Genomic DNA, 18,892 nt, shown 5'->3' with positions numbered 1-18,892 from the left:
GGTTTCTTTCTTTCTTTTCTTTGGTTTTCTTTGTTTCTTTCTCGGTTTTCAATAGCTGTTTTCTTTTCTTTGTTTCTTTCTCAGTTGTCATGAGATGTATAGTCAATCATAAATTTGTTCATCACATTTATGCTACACTTTCTTGGAGAGATGCCACTGGTAAGTTATGGATCCCAACCCTTCATTCCTTGTAATCACGGCTTCAATCACTTTTTTTACTGTTCTTTAGGATCTGAATGGTTTTATTTTTTGTCTCACAAATCAATTCCAAACATATACACTTATGCTTGTACTACAAATCTTAGTGAGATTGACAACCTCACTAGATAAGTCTAGTGACCAAGAACAAGTTCTTAATTGTGTGCATGTACTGATCATTGACCGAGCACCCGATAGATTGATAATCTTGGTTCTTCATTGAGGGGGAACTTACTGTTTGTTGCAAACCCTTACTCTATGCCCCCCTACAAATCCCTATAAAGATAACACGAGGCGGGAAGAGTGTTTTGCATCGTTGTCGGGGATCGTTCATCACAAGTTATTGGCCGTACACTCAATCATTTTACTTTTCTTACTTTCTTTTAATTGTCTTTAGTTTGTTTTTCTCCACTCCAAAAAACTCGAAAACCACAATAAGATTTAAATTCCAGCAAGTATTATTTCTTGTCTTTTAATTGTGTGCATGTACTAGTATGGCAGAGAAGAATAAATTTAACTGTACACGGCCAATCGAGAACAAGGATACTTCATACACTAGGGTGCAGTGTGTACACTAAAAGATGAAACCACTTTATGTTCTAGTCTAATTAAGGGAGAATTTTTTTATACACATGCATGATAGCTTTATAACTTCTCTTGTGTTAATTATATATACTGAAATAACCAAAACATTTAGAAAACAAAGTAGATTGACATACATATGTATATAGTTAATTATTGGCCGAGACACGACGATGGAAGCGAAAGTTGCAAATGGCAATTCTATCTCCAAGCTGTTTTGGTGCCTTCATAACATGCGTGCTTGTATTGGTGCGAGGATCGTAAATTTGAAGTATCACTGATTGGGCAGGACCATGGCATTGCAGTAGAAGCTTCCCACCTCCAGGCATCACCATCAGCGGCATATAACGACTAGTATATGGGGTCATTGGGATCGAATAGGCCTTGATCCAGTTGATCTTACCAGAGTCATCCAGTGTCCATATGTTTGTGCTTCGACTGTCTTGTTTTTCGGCTATAACCATGCACAGAGCGCCGTTGAGCTCGCTTATACAGATTGCTGCTGTTTTCCTCCGCATCTCTAGGGGATTGCCTTTCCGTGGCCCTTTGATCATGTTGGCCTTCCATTGCTCGCTCTCGATGTCGAAGCACAACAAGGTTTCACGCGTCTCATCTGCCAAGAAGTACATAATGCCATTGACAGCGACCGGGGAACCCACATCAGTGGGCACACTGATCGGAGGCGGCAGCGTCCGCCTCCAGGCTGATGATGGGTCGTCTCCTAAAGTGAGGACCTCACAAGTTCTTTTGTCCTTGGCAATGCGGACCACCTTGTATTCATCAGACGAAATGGCACGGCCGAAGCCATAGATTTCATAGCGAGCCATGGCAATGAATGGATGCACTTCGAGTGTCTTCACCTCCATTGGTGGGCAGGTCAGGAGAACCTCCCCGGTGGCCGGATCTACTACATGGATGCCGTTTGACGGACCGCGGCTGACGGCGATGAGGTCGTCGAGGCTCGACGAGCACGTGATCCCAAAACCTCCGACGACCCTGATGACTCTGATGACGTTGCCTTCCATGTCCATGAGACGCATATCACGGCCTGCGGCGGGTTTTTCTTGTCGAAAGTAGCCGGTGTCGACGAGGAGCGGGCCGTGGCGGGACCTGTGCGCCGCGGCGAAGTCCGGGGCGGAGATGAGGTCGGGCCACCCCCTTGAGACGCATCGGAATCGGCAGACGGACCTAAACGGCGTCCGGCAGAGGATGTCGAAGATGGTGTCGTTCGATAACGGCACGGCGGTGGTCTCCGACATGCCGTCGTCGTCGCCGACGCCGTGATTTTGATCTGTTGGCTAAGTCAATCGGGTTGGTTGCATTGCATTGATCTGTTGCGGTGGACAACCAAGGAGGTTGGCTTCCCCTTACGGCGGCACAATATCCTCTTACGGCGGGCATTCCATTTGGACTCGTACGTTAATGGGCTGCTTGCTGTACGCGAGTCTCATCTCTTCCGTTTCCAGCCCAAACCTACCCCAACAAGGCAACAAAGGCAACAACGGAGAGACGAGGAGAGATCGATCGATCGACCATACACGACATGGGAACTATATTGCTTCCCTCTCGCTAGGGTTTTAGCTTCTCCCGAGGTGATTTTTCGCCGCCGTCGAGACCGTGTCCTTCCTCCCCCGATCAAACTGGGATAGATTCGAGCTGATCACGGGGCGATCCTGGATCACCGCCCGGCCTTGATCGATTCCCTGGAGCGAGACGGGAGTTAGGGTTTCTGCAACACCCGATTGATCTACGTCGGGTTAGGGTTCAGGTAGCGATGGCAGTGGTTGGATCGGGGGCGTCGGAGGCGTCCGGATCAAACTCCACTTGCGACTTGGCGAAGATGATGGCAGAGCTGGGGCTCCGAGAGGAGGACCTAGACGACGTCGTCTACGAGGAAAAATATGCGCCGCCAGAGGCGGATAGGTGGATGGCGGTGGTTCGTGTGCACATCGACAAGCCATACAGCCAGTACTGGTTTTTTAAGAACATGCAAGCGGCATGGGATCTAGCGCAAGATTGCAAGTTTCGTCCCCTCGAGGACAATCTTTACACAGTCCGGTTTTTCTGCCTAGGGGATTGGGAACGGGTGACGATGGATGGACCGTGGAACTTCAGGGGAAACACAGTCATCCTCTCCCCCTACGACGGAATCACTCAGCCATCTAAGGTAGCTCTGGACACCTTAGACATCTGGATCCAAATCCACGATGTCCCAGATAAGTATGCTCATCTGGTTCAAGCTTTGGTCGGCAAGGTGGGCAAGGTTCTGTTTACTGAAACTCAAACACAAGATTTTGCTGGCAACTTCTATCGTGTATGGGTTCAGATTGATGTTTTCAAATCGCTCAAGAACACGGTATCGATGATCCGGGACGGCCATCGCTAGATTTACAGGGTGAAGTATGATAAACTTCCCGATTGGTGTGCTGTGTGTGGGCATCTCGGCCATGTCTTCAAGGAACACGGGGATGGAATACACGCTCCAGCTGCTTTGGTCTTCAAGGATCTGCGTGCCTCGTGGGCGATGCAGACCGGGGCTGGTCCGGGAGGTGGACGTGGACGCAGAGGAGGTAGAGGCGGTCGTGGCAGAGGAAGGAATGCATCGCAGGATGGTTATGGAGAGGATCGCTAGGAAACCGAGGAAGCAGAAGGAGACGACTTGGAGATGGTTGCAGCAGAACACAATAGAAAGAGGGGATCTGAGCAGAGCGCGGGGCATGTAGCATTATCGGGCAAGAACCAAATGACAACAGAAAGTAATGTTCTGGCTCTCCCACCTCCTATGGTTCCCCCTAGCCCAAACTCTGTACAAGACCCAAAGAGGACGAAGACGACTAATGAGTCAGAGAAGAACAAGGCACGACCTAAGCTGAAGTTGGCGGGCCCGCTGGACGGGTGCCGCCGAGGACAATGAGTGCATTCTGCTGGAACTGTCGCGGTGCGGGCAAAGCCGCGGCAGTCCGAGAGCTTCGCGATTTCGCGAAGAAACTTGTCCCTACCCTGCTGTGCATAGTGGAAACACAAATTGATAGCGCTAGGGTAGAAGCTTTGGCAGGAACTTTGGGTTATGATAATGCTTATGCTGTTAGTAGTCAAGGTAGAAGTGGTGGTATTGGACTGTTTTGGAATAATTCAATAAAAGTTGAGATTCTTGGTTACTCAGTTTATCATGTAGATGTATCTGTAGAGGAACACAATCAGGATAAGTGGAGATTCACGTGTGTATATGGAGAAGCGCAAACACACCTGAGGCATCAGACCTGGACAGTTTTGAAAAACATAAGCACGTTGTACTCATTACCTTGGCTGTGCATGGGAGATTTCAATGAGGTTTTACGTCCAGATGAGCATGAGGGAGTTGGGGAACGAAGCAACGCCCAAATTCAGACTTTTCGAGACACTATGGATATTTGCATGCTGCTAGACTTGGGGTACAAGGGCAATTTTTGGACGTTTGAGAAAAAAGTTACTTGGGGAGTTACACGAGATGTCGACTGGATCATGCCATGGTGAATGCGGCTTGGATGAGTAGGTTCCCAACAGCTTCGGTCACTCATCTTACAAGCTCCACCTCCGATCATGCATCGTTGTTGCTTGACTTTGGCAGCCAAGAGAAGATGAATGTTCAGTGATCTTTTAAATATGAAATTATGTGGGAATCGCATGAGGGCCTCCGGGACCTGCTTACGACCGGGTGGGATACAGGACCGCCCTGTCTATTGGTGGAAGATATGAGACAGAAACGGAAAAACATCTCCAAGGTCCTTGACAGATGGAGTAGAGACACATTTGGTAGCGTCAGAAAGGAAATTAAGCAGCTCAAGACGGCACTGGAGGGACTCAGAGGAGATCCGTTGAGGACTGGTCCATCTCATGCTGAGTTAAAAATCAAAGAAAAATTGATTGAGATGTACCACCGAGAGGAAATCATGTGGCGTCAAAGGGCAAGAATTGAGTGGTTGTCTGCTGGGGACAGAAACACAAAAAAAATTCATCTTCGAGCAAGTCTTCGAAGGAAGAAAAACATGATAAAGGCGCTACAAAATTCTCTTGGAGCAGTGGTGGTGGACCCGGCAGAGTTGAAGGCCATGGCTAATGATTTTATCAAGGTTTATATGCATCAGAGGGCACTCAGAATATGGAGGGAGTACTCCAACATGTCCCACGGAAAGTTACAGCTGAGATGAACACCCTTCTATGTGCCCCTTATACAAATGAGGAGGTCAAAACCGCTCTTTTTCAGATGTTTCCAACCAAGGCGCCGGGGCCGGATGGGTTCCCTGCCCATTTTTACCAGCGCCATTGGGATATCTGTGGGGAGGAGATAACAAATATTGCGCTCAGGATAGTGCGTGGAGAGGAAAGCGCGAAATGCATCAATGATACTGTTCTGGTTTTAATACCTAAGGTAACAAATCCAACAGTCTTATCTCAATTCAGACCTATAAGCCTTTGCAATGTTCTGTATAAGATCGCATCCAAGGTGGTAGCAAATAGACTGAAAATCATTTTGCCTGATATAATATCTAAGGAGCAGTCAACTTTTGTCCCTGAGAGATTGATAACGGAGAATATCATATGTGCTTATGAGTGTCGTCATTTTATGAAGAGATCCAGGTCGAAGTCAAATAGCTTCTGTGCCCTAAAGCTAGACATGATGAAGGCTTATAATAGATTGGAATGGTCTTATTTGCGAGCTATAATGACAAAGCTGAGCTTTGCATGGCAGTGGATAGATATTGTTATGAGCATGGTCTCATCGGTCTCGTTCTCGGTTTTATTCAATGGTGAGAAGCTAGAGTCTTTTAAACCTTCCAGAGGTATCCGGCAAGGAGATCCCATCTCCCCCCTACTTATTCTTGATTGCAGCAGAGGGCCTTTCGTGCCTCCTCAAATCCAGTTCTCAGTCATCGTTCGCAGGTATTCAGGTGGCACCAACGACTCCGGCAGTTAACCACCTTTTGTTTGCAGATGACAACATGTTGCTCTTCAAGGCCAATGTAGAGGGGTCAGTTGAGGTGTCAAACCTACTGGACACTTATTGTGGTGCGTCGGGACAGAGAATTAATCATGAAAAGTCTTCCATATTTTTTAGCAAAGGCTGTCCGGGTAGCACAAGGGAGGCGATCAAAAACGTGTTACAGGTCCATAATGAATCCTTGAGTGAGCGCTACCTTGGAATGCCAACAGAAGTAGGCCACTCAAAAAATGGCACATTCAAATATCTCCGTGACCGGGTATGGGAGAAGATAAGGGGCTGGATGGAGAAGATTTTGTCCTCGGCAGGTAAAGAGGTCTTAATTAAATCTGTGGCATAAGCAATACCGGTCTACCCCATGTCATGTTTCATATTGCCACGAGGTCTCTGTGAGAGTATCACTATGATCATATGGCAGTTCTGGTGGGGCAGCAAGAATGGACGGAGGAAACCAAGCTGGGTGTCATGGGAAACTATGACAAGGACGAAACACATTGGGGGCTTAGGCTTCCGTGACCTTGAGATCTTCAATTTAGCATTACTTGCTAGGCAAGCATGGAGGTTGTTAACTGGCGATACTTCTTTGAGCGCCAGGATACTAAAAGCTGCATATTTTCCAAGTTGCTCTCTGTTTGATGTCGAGCTGGGGTCAAGGCCTTCACAGATATGGCGCTTGATTCTGGATGGCCGTGATATCCTATCGCAGGGAGTCATTAGGAGAACTGGAGATGGAAAAACCACGGAGATCTGGTCCCAGAATTGGATCCCAAGAGATAGTTTCAAGAGGCCCATCACTTCTTTGCTTCCGAACCCGCCGATGATGGTGGCCCATTTGATCGTTGCTTCTTCTGCATCATGGAAGGAGGACCTGGTTTGGGTGACTTTTACACACTTTGATGCCGAGGAGATTCTGCGGATTCCCTTGTGTACACGCATTGTCGATGATTTCTGGGCATGGCATGAGGAGAGCAGAGGAGGTTTCAGTGTAAGATTGCCATACAGAATGATATTAAGGACAAAGTTGAACCGGGAAGCCTGGCTAAATGAAGAGGAAGGACCGTCTAGTGATCAGCAAGAGCAAAACAAGGGGAGCAGAATTTGGCATATCAAGGTTCCCTCAAAGTTACGAATGTTTGTGTGGCGTCTGGCGAGATAGTCTATGCCAACTGGTGATCTTTTGAAGCATCGTAACATGGTGACGGAGGACACATGTCTTATTTGTGGGGCTATGGACACGTGGAGACATGCTCTACTAACCTGCCCGATGTCGAGCAGCGTGTGGGCCTTAGCGCCGGAAGAGCTAGTGCAGCACCTGGTGGAGAGGCAGGAGACCAATCCGAAGGAGTGGCTGTTTGCGTTACATGAAATATTAGACAACAATAATTTTGTGAGGCTGATTGTTACCATCTGGGCCATTTGGGGAGCACGAAGAAAGGCGATCCATGAGAATACTTACAAGTCGCCTCATCCTACTGATGGGTCATAACTAGCTATCTCGCAGACCTCCAGATTATTAATGGGATAACACATAGACCGTCATCGAGGGTGCACGCAAGACCGACGCAATGGCAAGCTCCATGTGAGGGGTGTGTCAAGGTGAATGTCGATGCGGCAGTGTTTGGTCAGGCAAGGTACGGAGCCGTGGGGGCGGTATGCAGAAACTCCGATGGATCGTTCCTCGGAGCTTCAACGATGTTCTTCAGGTACATTGGTGATTCCCAAACTCTTGAGGCTCTGGCTATCAGGGAGGCACTGGCTTTGACGGATGACTTATATCAGAGGAGAGTACATGTTGCATCCGACTGCAAGGTGGTGGTAGACGATCTGAAGAAGGAAAACTCGTCGGAATATGGCGCCATTATACATGAGATAGTCCGTCGAGCGGATGATTTTGAATTTTGTAAATTTAGTCATGAAATTAGGAGCTGGAATTTTGAAGCTCACAACTTAGCGAAGCATGCTTTATCCCTCGGGGTTGGCCGCCATGTTTGGTTAGGGCACCTCGGAGAACTTTCATTCGTCCCTGTAAACATTGTGACGTCTTAATAAAAAGCTTCGTGAGGTTGTCTAAAAAAACACCATGCACGACATGGATGTGGCGGTAAGGAAGGAAGAAAGGGAGGACGACATGCACGACAGGAGATGGCCGTCCACGCCGGCGCACCCAGCAAGTTTGTATCTCTCCTCTCGATAATTCAATTCGGTGCTTAGGCCCATATACACTCGGTGAATAGTCAAAAACCGTAGATTCAAAGAGATCTGATTTTTTTATGATGCAAGATGCTCAAATGCGTGATGTTCGTGCAACATTTTCTTGCCGTAACAGATGATGTAAAACCGATGCCCTATAACTTTCAAACTTTAAACATGGTCATTGCATATTTCAAAATTTCAAACTAAATGTTCAACATTATTAAGCATTTAGGACGTCGTAGTCCATCACTCGATAACCACCTCTACTAAATAACAACACTATGATTCGTGACGTATCCGGAGTGGCGGCACGTTTACGGTCCTGTTTTCCAATATCTAGTGAAATCATCGTCCGTGTCGATGTAGATGGCCCCTCCGCTGGAGGGGACTGGCTCGTGGTCATTGTCGGTAGACGGCTTCACCTCCTCTCCGTCATCGTGTGAGCCCTCCTTGTCGAGGTACTCAAACAAATCATTGACCTCGGCCTTGATCCTACGAGCATGCTTCGTGTTTTCCTTCTTCCCGCACTCCTTGTTCTTCTTAGCGTAGAACGCAAGCTCAGCCGCCACATGGTTTGGATCGGTCCCCATCGGTACGCGGACGAATATGGTGTTTGATTTGGCGGGTCAGTGTTCGAGATGCTCTAATTGATCTATATATGTTCGTAGATTGTTACATTTAAATCATGTTCATTGTCCACCTGTGCTTCATCACCCATCATTACCGGAATCCTCAACTTTGGCCAGCGTCGGCTAGTTTGTCAGTGCATTATGCCGGGCACCTGGCAAATACGTCTTTGCCAAGTACTCCCTCCGTCTCATAATATAAGATATTTTTTGAGATTGTACTAGTGTCAAAAAACGTCTTACATTATGGAACGGAGGGAGTACCTTTTTTGCACTTTGCAAACAATGCTTTGCCGAGTGCTTTTTTCCACTTGACAAACATTTTTTTCTTTTCTTTCTTTCTCTTCTGCTTCCTCTTATTTCTTTTCTTTTATACTTTTTTTTCTTTTTTCCTTTTATGTTATGTTCTTTTATATATTATTTTATTATATATTATGTTTTACTCACCCTTTATCTGTTTTTATATGCATTGAGTGCATTTTTTAGGTATTTAACATAATAGAACATTTATACTCAATTACATAACTCACCTGTTGCGGTTTGTTGAGTGCATAATGTTGGGCACTTGGAAAATAAGTATTTGCCGAGTACCATTTTTTGCACTTTCCTTGCCGAGTATCATTTTTTTGCACTCAGCAAATAATTGTTTGCCGAATACTTTTTCCCATTTGGCAAACACTTTTTTCCGTTTCCTTTCCTTCCTCTTATTCCTTTTCTTTTATACATCTTTCCTTTTATGCTATGTTCGTTTTTTATTATTTATTTTTATTTTATTTATTTTCCCATATTTATTTATTTTTATATGCAATTAGTGTATTTTCTAGACAATCAGGTAATATAGTAAAAGTTTGAACTGCAAGTGCATAAAATAGTTCAGAAAATTGGGTTAAAATTTCTATTTATATTCTTGAATCTATGTGTAAGCTTTATACAATAAAAAGAAATTAATGGCAAATGTATGGGTGGGTCAACCGTGGCTGTCACGTTGACGTACCTTGGACGCTCGCAAAATCATTAGTGCATGCAGCGTAGCAAAGTAGCAGGCCGTCTAGCGGCAGACGGTGTACAACTAGGGCACCTGTGGCAGGAGTTTGTATGTGTGGCAGCCACCGGTGATTTGGCCGGTTGTTTTGGTTATTAATGGTATTCCAACTCAAAAAAGGAAAACAAAATACTACCAGCGACCCTAAAAAGAACTATCAAAGTATGGCACGCAGGCGGCTGGACTCTGCCGATCCTGCCTTGTACGGTTTTTGTGGACCCTACCTTGTACGTATTCGATTAGGACTCGTTAATGGGCTCCATCGATCCTGCTGGTTCATCATGGCCACGCGGTTTCCAGGGTGTATTTACCGCCAGTATTGCCAGTATAGATGATGCTGAAGTTTCCTTGCTTTCTTTTGAAGATGATAAATTGCCAGTTATTGCCGATGATGGCATCATCAAGCTGACACGACGCGTTGTCTCCGTTGAACGCGAGCATGGAGAGCTGAAAGTTTCTGCCACAGCATGGTGTGCAAATGATGAGCAAGATGCTATGACAAATGACATAGTTTTCACACCTAGGTTCGCGGGTAGAAGTTGTGGTGTGCTTAACGTTGGCACATGTAAGATCCAAATCACTGTGGCCTGGTCCCTTTTTGACTGGTAAGAAAAATTGTGATGCATACACTTTTATTCAGATTGTGTTGGGAATACATTTGATTCAACAATTGACCTATTTAATTTAAGGATGGGACTATGGGAGGGGCGCCGCACTGCTACCAGGCATTACGTGTACCCAGGCCATGAAAAAAGGCCTCCTTGCCGGGCCTGTTTTATGTGCTCATGCAGTAGGCCTCGATGCTCAAAACCCGTCCAATTCTCAAGTTCTGCCCCATGCCTGTTCACTCCCCTTGTTTGCAAAATACCACAACTCCACTACACCATCATTACTAGGAAAACAACTGTTGGGGCAAACCGGGAGGGATAAAACGGAAAACAGAAACTCTGCTCGATTGAACCATGATCTGATCATTCCAAGGCGAAGCAATATTATAAAAAGCAAGGGGATAAAGCATATTTTTGACAAACATTAGGTATGCAGTGTCGTCTCCCTTGAAACAAAGACTTCATGATTCCAACATACAAATTTATGGTTATATTAATTGACAACACAAGTCCAAAGAATTGGTCTGTAGTAAAAGGAAAACGTTTTGCTTACTAAAACGTACACACAAATCAACCAAGTTAAACTGATTTGCCAGACTACATGTAACATATGATGGAAACATGCTAATCGGACAGTCTTGAGTGTGAATCATACAACCCATGCTTTGATTGCGTCTGACCTTTATAATCTATAGAAACAACAAGCGTGTTAGCTAATATATTGTCTCTCAGAAACAAAACTTAACAGCGGCAGGGGATCAACTTTGAGGGTGGACGTTGATAGAATCGTGTCATTAAACTGTAGCTAGTTGTCAGTTTTAACTATTAGTAGTTGTCATGATGTTCCAAACAGATTACCATGTAATTAAGAAAAGATAACTATTGGCCAGGTTAAACAGTGAAATGTGTGACTTCATGCTGAAGCTAAATTCCTGAGGGTTAATAGGATTGCCATCTTACTATTGTCAGGAAAACAACAAGTGTAGACTTGGAAACGAGGAAGAATAGAACCCGAAAGTTAAGCGTGCTCAGGCTGGAGTAGTGAGAGGATGGGTGACTGTTCGGGAAGTTAGATGATTTGAAATGATGAGGGGTGATTAGAGATTAGGGGTGATTAGAGATTAGAGGTTAAAATAATTTAGAAATTTGAAAATCAAAAAAAATTCAAAAATTTTTTTAGTACCGGTTTGTGTTACCAACCGGGACTAAAGGTGGACCTCCAGGCAGCGGCCACGTGGAGGGCCTTTAGTCCCGGTTCGTGTAAGAACCGGGACTAAAGATCCTTATGAATCGGGACTAAAGGCTCTTTTTCTACTAGTGTAATATCATCTATGCTCATCCAAGGAGTAAGCGTCAAACTATCACCGAGGAGGTAATTAGTTTTTAAAGTTCCTAGCTTAATTATATAGTATTAACTGTTATTCACCATTGATCTCCATCAATGAAATGGTAATATATACTCGCATAATTAGCCTGCATGCACAAAATCTGTATATAGCACTCACATGTAATGTGTTGTTGGGACCTGTTTCGAGCCTGGGAACATCGACGACGTTCTCAAAGTTTAGGGTGTAACCAAGACCCAAGATGGAGGCCTAAAATTTCTAGTCTTACCATTACAAGGAACGAATTATTATTCTTATAATGAAGATTACATTACAAGTGTAGCACACGTTGGTGTACATTCCACCACATTGGACACATTGTGGAAGCGATAATTATCGTGCCACTTATTGGTGGGTTATCATTGCCACCAGGTGGTGTTCAATGTGTACTTACTGCTAGTACTACCAGCATAGATGACTTGGAAGTTTTGTTGTTCGCTTTCAACCGGAGAAGGTAAACTTCCTCTTACTGATGATGGCACGATCTATCTTTCGTGGCGTTTTGTTTCCGTTGGATCCAATGATGAAGATGATCTCAAGATCTCTATCATGTGGTATGATGTGAAGAGGATGATCATCTTGATAGAAGAGAAGATATAGTTTTCACGCCACCCTATGCCTCGTTGGGGTGACCAATATTGATGTTTTGCCGGAGTAAGTACCCTGGTTTTATAGTGGTATGACATATATATGATCTCAGGATAGAGATTGAGGAGTACCCGTTTGTGGATGATAGTGCTAAAGCTAATGTGGATGATGATATGAGTGAGAGAGGGGGGGGGCAAGCAGGATGACATCATGGACCACGATAAGCGTGGGGATGTGCCTAAATTCACTGGGCAGACCAGTCAGACTTCGGATGCCCTTATGTGTTGGTGTCCTGGACTAGGGGTGCTTACCACGTCAGCCCGCCATTTATGGGTCGGGCCAAGGACTCACTAATGACTGATGAATGGGCCATGCAAGCTTTGGCCCTTGGCGTAATCAAGATAAAGATCTTCGAAGGTGAGATTGAACATGACAACTGCCATTTATTTACCTACACAATGTATTAGTATTAGTACAACATATCCTCTCTAACTGTAGCAAAAAGATCATCATCTGTACTCGTGTATTTCTTTTCATCTGTCTGAAGATGTAGTAGTGTATTTCTTTATCTGAAGGTAAACTCGTGTACTTTTCATCTGTCTTAAGGTGTACTTCTGATCTATCTTAACAAACGCTGCAACTGAAACATGAAGCTGATAAAAAACCTGCAGAAATGGGCATGCCCCATCACCGTGAAGTTGTGGTCGAGGCCGGGGCGAAGCTGCATGATGTCGGCGGGGTTCATGAAGAGCCAGGCTGGCCTCCCCTTGTTGTGCAGAGGAGCGATCCGGTGGCGGATGAAGTCCGCCCCGATCATCTCAAGGGTGAGCCCGGCCTCGGTGAGCCGAAGGATCCTGGTGGTGGCGACCGTGAGCTTCTCGTCGTCGGCATCGACGTCGCTCCAATCGCTTCTGCGGACCGGCGGCGCCCGACGAACTTCGCAGAACGTCGGCGGGTCCTTCTCTTCGATCCAGCACCACGACCCCGCCATTTTTCCCACCTCTCCTTCATGGCGCCATCCAGGTACACTCCCTTGGACCTTGGGATCCAGGTGATGCAACCAGAAATGGCGCCTCCCGTCTGGATTCGAGGGAAGAAGTAATGGCGGAAGAGCACCGTGTTGGGGTGCACCCCGGCGAAACCCTCGCAGAGGTGCGCGAAAAGGGCCATGCACGCCACCGCATTCGGGGTAAAATCCAAGAGGCGGAAGCCAAAGGTGTGCATGATGTCGCTGAAGAAATCGAAGAAGGGAGGACAAAGCCCGCAGGAAAAATAGTCGACCAAAAAAGGGTACCGATTTGGGGCAGCCTCGGCGCAGTTGGCGGGGATGACGCGTGTGGCCGGATGCCTCGACTTCTCTCCCCCCGTCTTCACCCCCCACAGGGGCTTGAAGGCTTCCCGAAGCTCGAGCGCGTCAACTGTCGAGGGGAAGAAAGCGGACTGCGTCCGCTGCACCGCCAGCGCACTCTCCGGCGGCTCCGCCGCTCAGGCATCCTTAGCCACACCCTTGCCCTTGATGGATTTCGGCGCCATGGCGGCTGGGGGAGAAGGGCAAAGCAGAGGGCGGGAGGAACGCAACGGCGGCGAGCAAGAGCGAAGCTTAGGGAAGAAGAGGAAGACGAGCGGAGGCTTCCGAGATTGGGGTTGCGCGAAGGGTAAAAGGAACAGTGCGCCCGCGGTTATCCCTTTTTATGGGAAAGGTGCGGGTCGCGCTGCCCATTTACTGCGATGTGACGCATGCGTGCGGGAACCGCCCCACGCATGCTGCCCACGTCACGACCAAGGACGCAAAGAAGCAGAGGGGCGGAGCAGTTTCCCCCGGCAAGACCCTTGCCGGGGACGGCCTCAGCAGCCCCGGCAAGTCCTTTGCCGGGGCAGCACGCCCAAACACCAACAGAGCGAGCCACCCTTGAGCCCACGTCCCCAACACCATCAACCACGTTGGGCCAGGGCTCGGGAGGCACCTCTGTGGTGGCATGCAGATCTTTGTGAAGACAAGGAATATTCAAGATCAGATGAGGATTAGAAGGTGGCGATCCTCGGCAAGATCCTTGCCAAGGAGAACCACAAGACCCCCGGCAAGATCCTTGCCGGGGACGACAGCGCGCCACGGCAAGGCCCTTGCCGGGCCACCCGGCAAGGCCCTCGCCAAGGGCGCCAGCAGGGCCACTGCCAGGCCCACACCAACCAAGTTTCCACCGCTGTTCGCATGTAGCTGCCAGCCCAACCAGCTGGGCAGGCACCAGCGTGGCAACATGCAGCTTCCAGGCCAACTCGGCAAGCGCCTGCGTGGCGGCATGCAGATCTTCATGGAGGCTTTGCCACCGCGCCACCTCAGCTGCCTGCCTGCCTACATGGCGCCGCATGCATCACTGGCCGGGGCGCGTGTCGAAGCAAGGAGGAGCGGCGACGGACGGGACGGGCCTCGCCCCCGTCCCCGATAAATCTAGGGGACACCTCAGCGGCGCATTAAATGCGACTTGTCCTGTAATACGAGCGATAAGCCCGCAATACTGTACGCCTTTCCACCTCCTGTATGCCACTGTGGCAGCCCCTTTCGACTATAAAAGGAGGCCCATGGCATACTGGAGAAGGATTCGGCTCTTTGGAACCACGCACCCCACCATAGCTAGTTCGAGAGCTCAAGAACTCTCTGAAATACACCCACCGAAGCAGGACTAGGGTTTTACGCATCCTCGCGGCCCGAACCTGGGTAAAACGATCCTTGTGCTGATTACTAATCCTGCTCTTCTCGCAACCCTGCGCCCCGGCAACCGTAGTAGGGATTCTTGTGATCCCATAGGTGTCGTTCCACACCGACACGATGAGTCGCTTTCGGCCGCAAGCTTGTGTTGCTCTCTCTGCAAAATGGACCGTGAATCATTTACGAATGCGACTAGAATGTAGTAGACTTCATTGATTAGAAGCTAATATGTAAGGTGGTAAAAGGATAACTACCAGTAATCTCATGAATTTCCTAGTCGGTCCGTCGGTGAAAAAAAATCTTTTTTTTGGGTCCCACGTGAATCGGGCCCTGATGAAGTCGTGCTCCTGCTGGTCGGTGAACTCAACCAATGGGTCTGGGATCCCCTGACGTTCACGTTCTGCGTCCTCCTTAGCCCACACGTGCCTCTTTCCCGTGTAACCACGACTTCCAAGGCGGTGGTTCCCCATGTTCTTTGCCTGCAGCTGCTTGCCTCTCTCCGACCTGGCCTTGGCAGCTTCTTCATTACAAGTCTCCTTGAACTTTTCAAAGTCCTCTATCGTAATTCTCGGATTGTCTACAACAATCTCGGCGTAGGTTTATGGTCTACTTCAATCGCCTTTTTCACCCTAGTTTTCCAAGCGCTCAATGCGTTGCTGAACTTCCCTAGGGCTTTGTTGTTGATTTTTTTTCATGGCATCATCATCCCATGGGTCGACATCGTCATTCCGACCGGGGAACAAGAATCTTGCGTGGAACCTAGTTAGGAGCAGCTTCTTCAAATTTTCATTCTTCCGTATTTTCGTGGTGTTGATGTTAGCTGTATCCCGTAGGATGCATGCTAGTTGGTTGCCGTAACACGCTGCCACTTCCCGCGGCTCTATTGGCTCGAACTCGCCAGGGTGCAGCGCCGTGAGCACCAGTCTTCCGGTGTCGAGCTCATTTGGGCGTCGTGTCCTCTTTTCCTTCTTTCCCTCACTGGCTTGGGAGGTCCCACCTTCCGTGCTGTAGTTAGCAACATCATCAGCGCCAGTCTCAGTGCCGGTGTCATTGGTGGCATCAGTGTCGGCGCTGGCGCCACCACCATCGTCATCCGTCATGACAAGGGGGTCCTCACACCCAACTTGCTGTCTCTCCTGATCCGCTAGAAAGTCGAGGTAGGCGTGTGCTCGACCTAATTGGGACTGAGAACCTCCGGCCTCATCGGTGTCGGTCATGTTTCCTAGGGTTCAATGTCGTAGTCGTTTAATTATCGAGCTTTATATAATAAAGTGAATAATGAAAAAAGTGACCTTTGTTTTGCCGGAAATGTCATTTCATTCCCGTCGCGACAAATCTCGAGCACTCCATATGTCCAACTTTCTAGCACAAGTCATGCCGAAATTCACGGAAAATTTCGGCATGACCTTTGCTAGAAAGTGCACAAATAGAGCGCCTGAAATTTGCCAGAATGAAAATGAATCAACATTTCCGGCAAAACATAGGTCACTCGCAATCGGTTTCCCTGCAAATGACAATAAGCACCATATGCTGAAGTAGCATTTCACTACCATCTGCCAACACTAGCAGAATGCAATAACTATGTGATGCAAGAACAAAGATATTCCCCACACAGCATCTCACAAGCAATGGATCCACCAAGATCACCGAAATTTTATAATTTATACTACTACTATGTAACAACCTGTTGGGAAACGTAGTAATTTCAAAAAAAATCCTACGCACACGCACGATCATGGTGATGCATGGCAACGAGAGGGGAGAGTGTTGTCCACGTACCCTCGTAGACCGAAAGCGGAAGCATTAGCACAACGCGGTTGATGTAGTCGTACGTCTTCACGATCCGACCGATCAAGTACCGAACGCACGACACCTCCGAGTTCAGCACACGTTCAGCCTGATGACGTCTCTCGAACTCCGGTCCAGCCGAGTGTTGAGGGAGATTTTCGTCAGCACGACGGCGTGGTGACGATGATGATGTTCTACCGACGCAGTGCTTCGCCTAAGCACCGCTACAGTATTATCGAGGTGGACTATGGTGGAGGGGGGCACCGCACACGGCTAAAAGATCAAATCAATTGTTTTGTCTCTAGGGTGCCCCCTGCCCCCGTATATAAAGGAGCAAGGGGGGAGGTGCGGTCGGCCAGGAGGAGGCGCGCCAGGAGGAGTCCTACTCCACCGGGAGTAGGACTCCCTCCCTTCCTTGTTGGATTAGGAGAAGGGGGGAGGAGAAAGAGGAGAAGAAGGACAGGGGGGCGCCGCCCCCCCTCCTTGTCCAATTCGGACTAGAGGGGGAGGGGCGCGCCGCCTGCCCTGGCCGCCCTTCCTCTTCTCCAGTAAGGCCTACTATGGCCCATTAAACCCCCAGGGGTTCCGGTAACCCCTCCGGTACTCCGGTAAAATCCCGATTTCACCCGGAACACTTTCGATATCCAAATATAGGCTTCCAATATATCAATCTTCATGTCTCGACCATTTCGAGACTCCTCGTCATGTCCGTGACCACATCCGGGACTCCGAACAACCTTCGTTACATCAAAACCCATAAACTCATAATATAACCATCATCGAAACTTTAAGCGTGCGGACCCTACGGGTTCGAGAACTACGTAGACATGACCGAGACACGTCTCCGGTCAATAACCAATAGCGGAACCTGGATGCTCATATTGGCTCCCACCTATTCTACGAAGACCATTATCGGTCAAACCGCATAACAACATACGTTGTTCCCTTTGTCGTTGGTATGTTACTTGCCCGAGATTCGATCGTCGGTATCTCAATACCTAGTTCAATCTCGTTACCGGCAAGTCTCTTTACTCGTTCCGTAATACATCATCCCGCAACTAACTCATTAGTTACAATGCTTGCAAGGCTTATAGTGATGTGCATTACTGAGTGGGCCCAGAGATACCTCTCCGACAATCAGAGTGACAAATCCTAATCTCGAAATACGCCAACCCAACAAGTACCTTCGGAGACACCTGTAGAGCACATTTATAATCACCCAATTACGTTGTGACGTTTGGTAGCACACAAAGTGTTCCTCCGGTAAACGGGAGTTGCATAATCTCATAGTCATAGGAACATGTATAAGTCATGAAGAAAGCAACAACAACAAACTAAACGATCAAGTGCTAAGCTAACGGAATGGGTCAAGTCAATCACATCATTCTCCTAATGATGTGATCCCGTTAATCAAATGACAACTCATGTCTATGGTTAGGAAACATAACCATCTTCGATTAACGAGCTAGTCAAGTAGAGGCATACTAGTGACACTCTATTTGTCTATGTATTCACACGTGTATTATGTTTCCGCTTAATACAATTCTAGCATGAATAATAAAAATTTATCATGAAATAAGGAAATAAATAATAACTTTATTATTGCCTCTAGGGCATATTTCCTTCAGTCTCCCACTTGCACTAGAGTCAATAATCTAGTTCACATCGCCATGTGATTTAACATCAATAGTTCACATCGTCATGTGACCAACACCCAAAGGGTTTACTAGAGTCAATAATCTAGTTCACATCGCTATGTGATTGACACCCGAAGAGTACTACGGTGTGATCATGTTTTGCTTGTGAGAGAAGTTTAGTCAACGGGTCTGCCACATTCAAATCCGCATGTATTTTGCAAATTTCTATGTCAACAATGCTCTGCACGGAGCTACTCTAGCTAATTGCTCCCACTTTCAATTTGTATCCAGATTGAGACTTAGAGTCATCTGGATCAGTGTCAAAACTTGCATCGACGTAACCCTTTACGACGAACCTTTTTGTCACCTCCATAATCGAGAAACATATCCTTATTCCACTAAGGATAATTTTGACCGCTGTCCAGTGATCTACTCCTAGATCACTATTGTACTCCCTTGCTTAACTTAGTGTAGGGTATACAATAGATCTGGTACACAACATGGCATACTTTATAGAACCTATGGCTGAGGCATAGGGAATGACTTTCATTCTCTTTCTATCT

This window comes from Triticum aestivum, chromosome 3D, assembly GCF_018294505.1.
Source record: "Triticum aestivum cultivar Chinese Spring chromosome 3D, IWGSC CS RefSeq v2.1, whole genome shotgun sequence".
NCBI lineage: Eukaryota > Viridiplantae > Streptophyta > Magnoliopsida > Poales > Poaceae > Triticum > Triticum aestivum.
The sequence above is the reverse complement of the archived record's forward strand: the minus strand, read 5'-3'. Positions refer to the sequence as shown.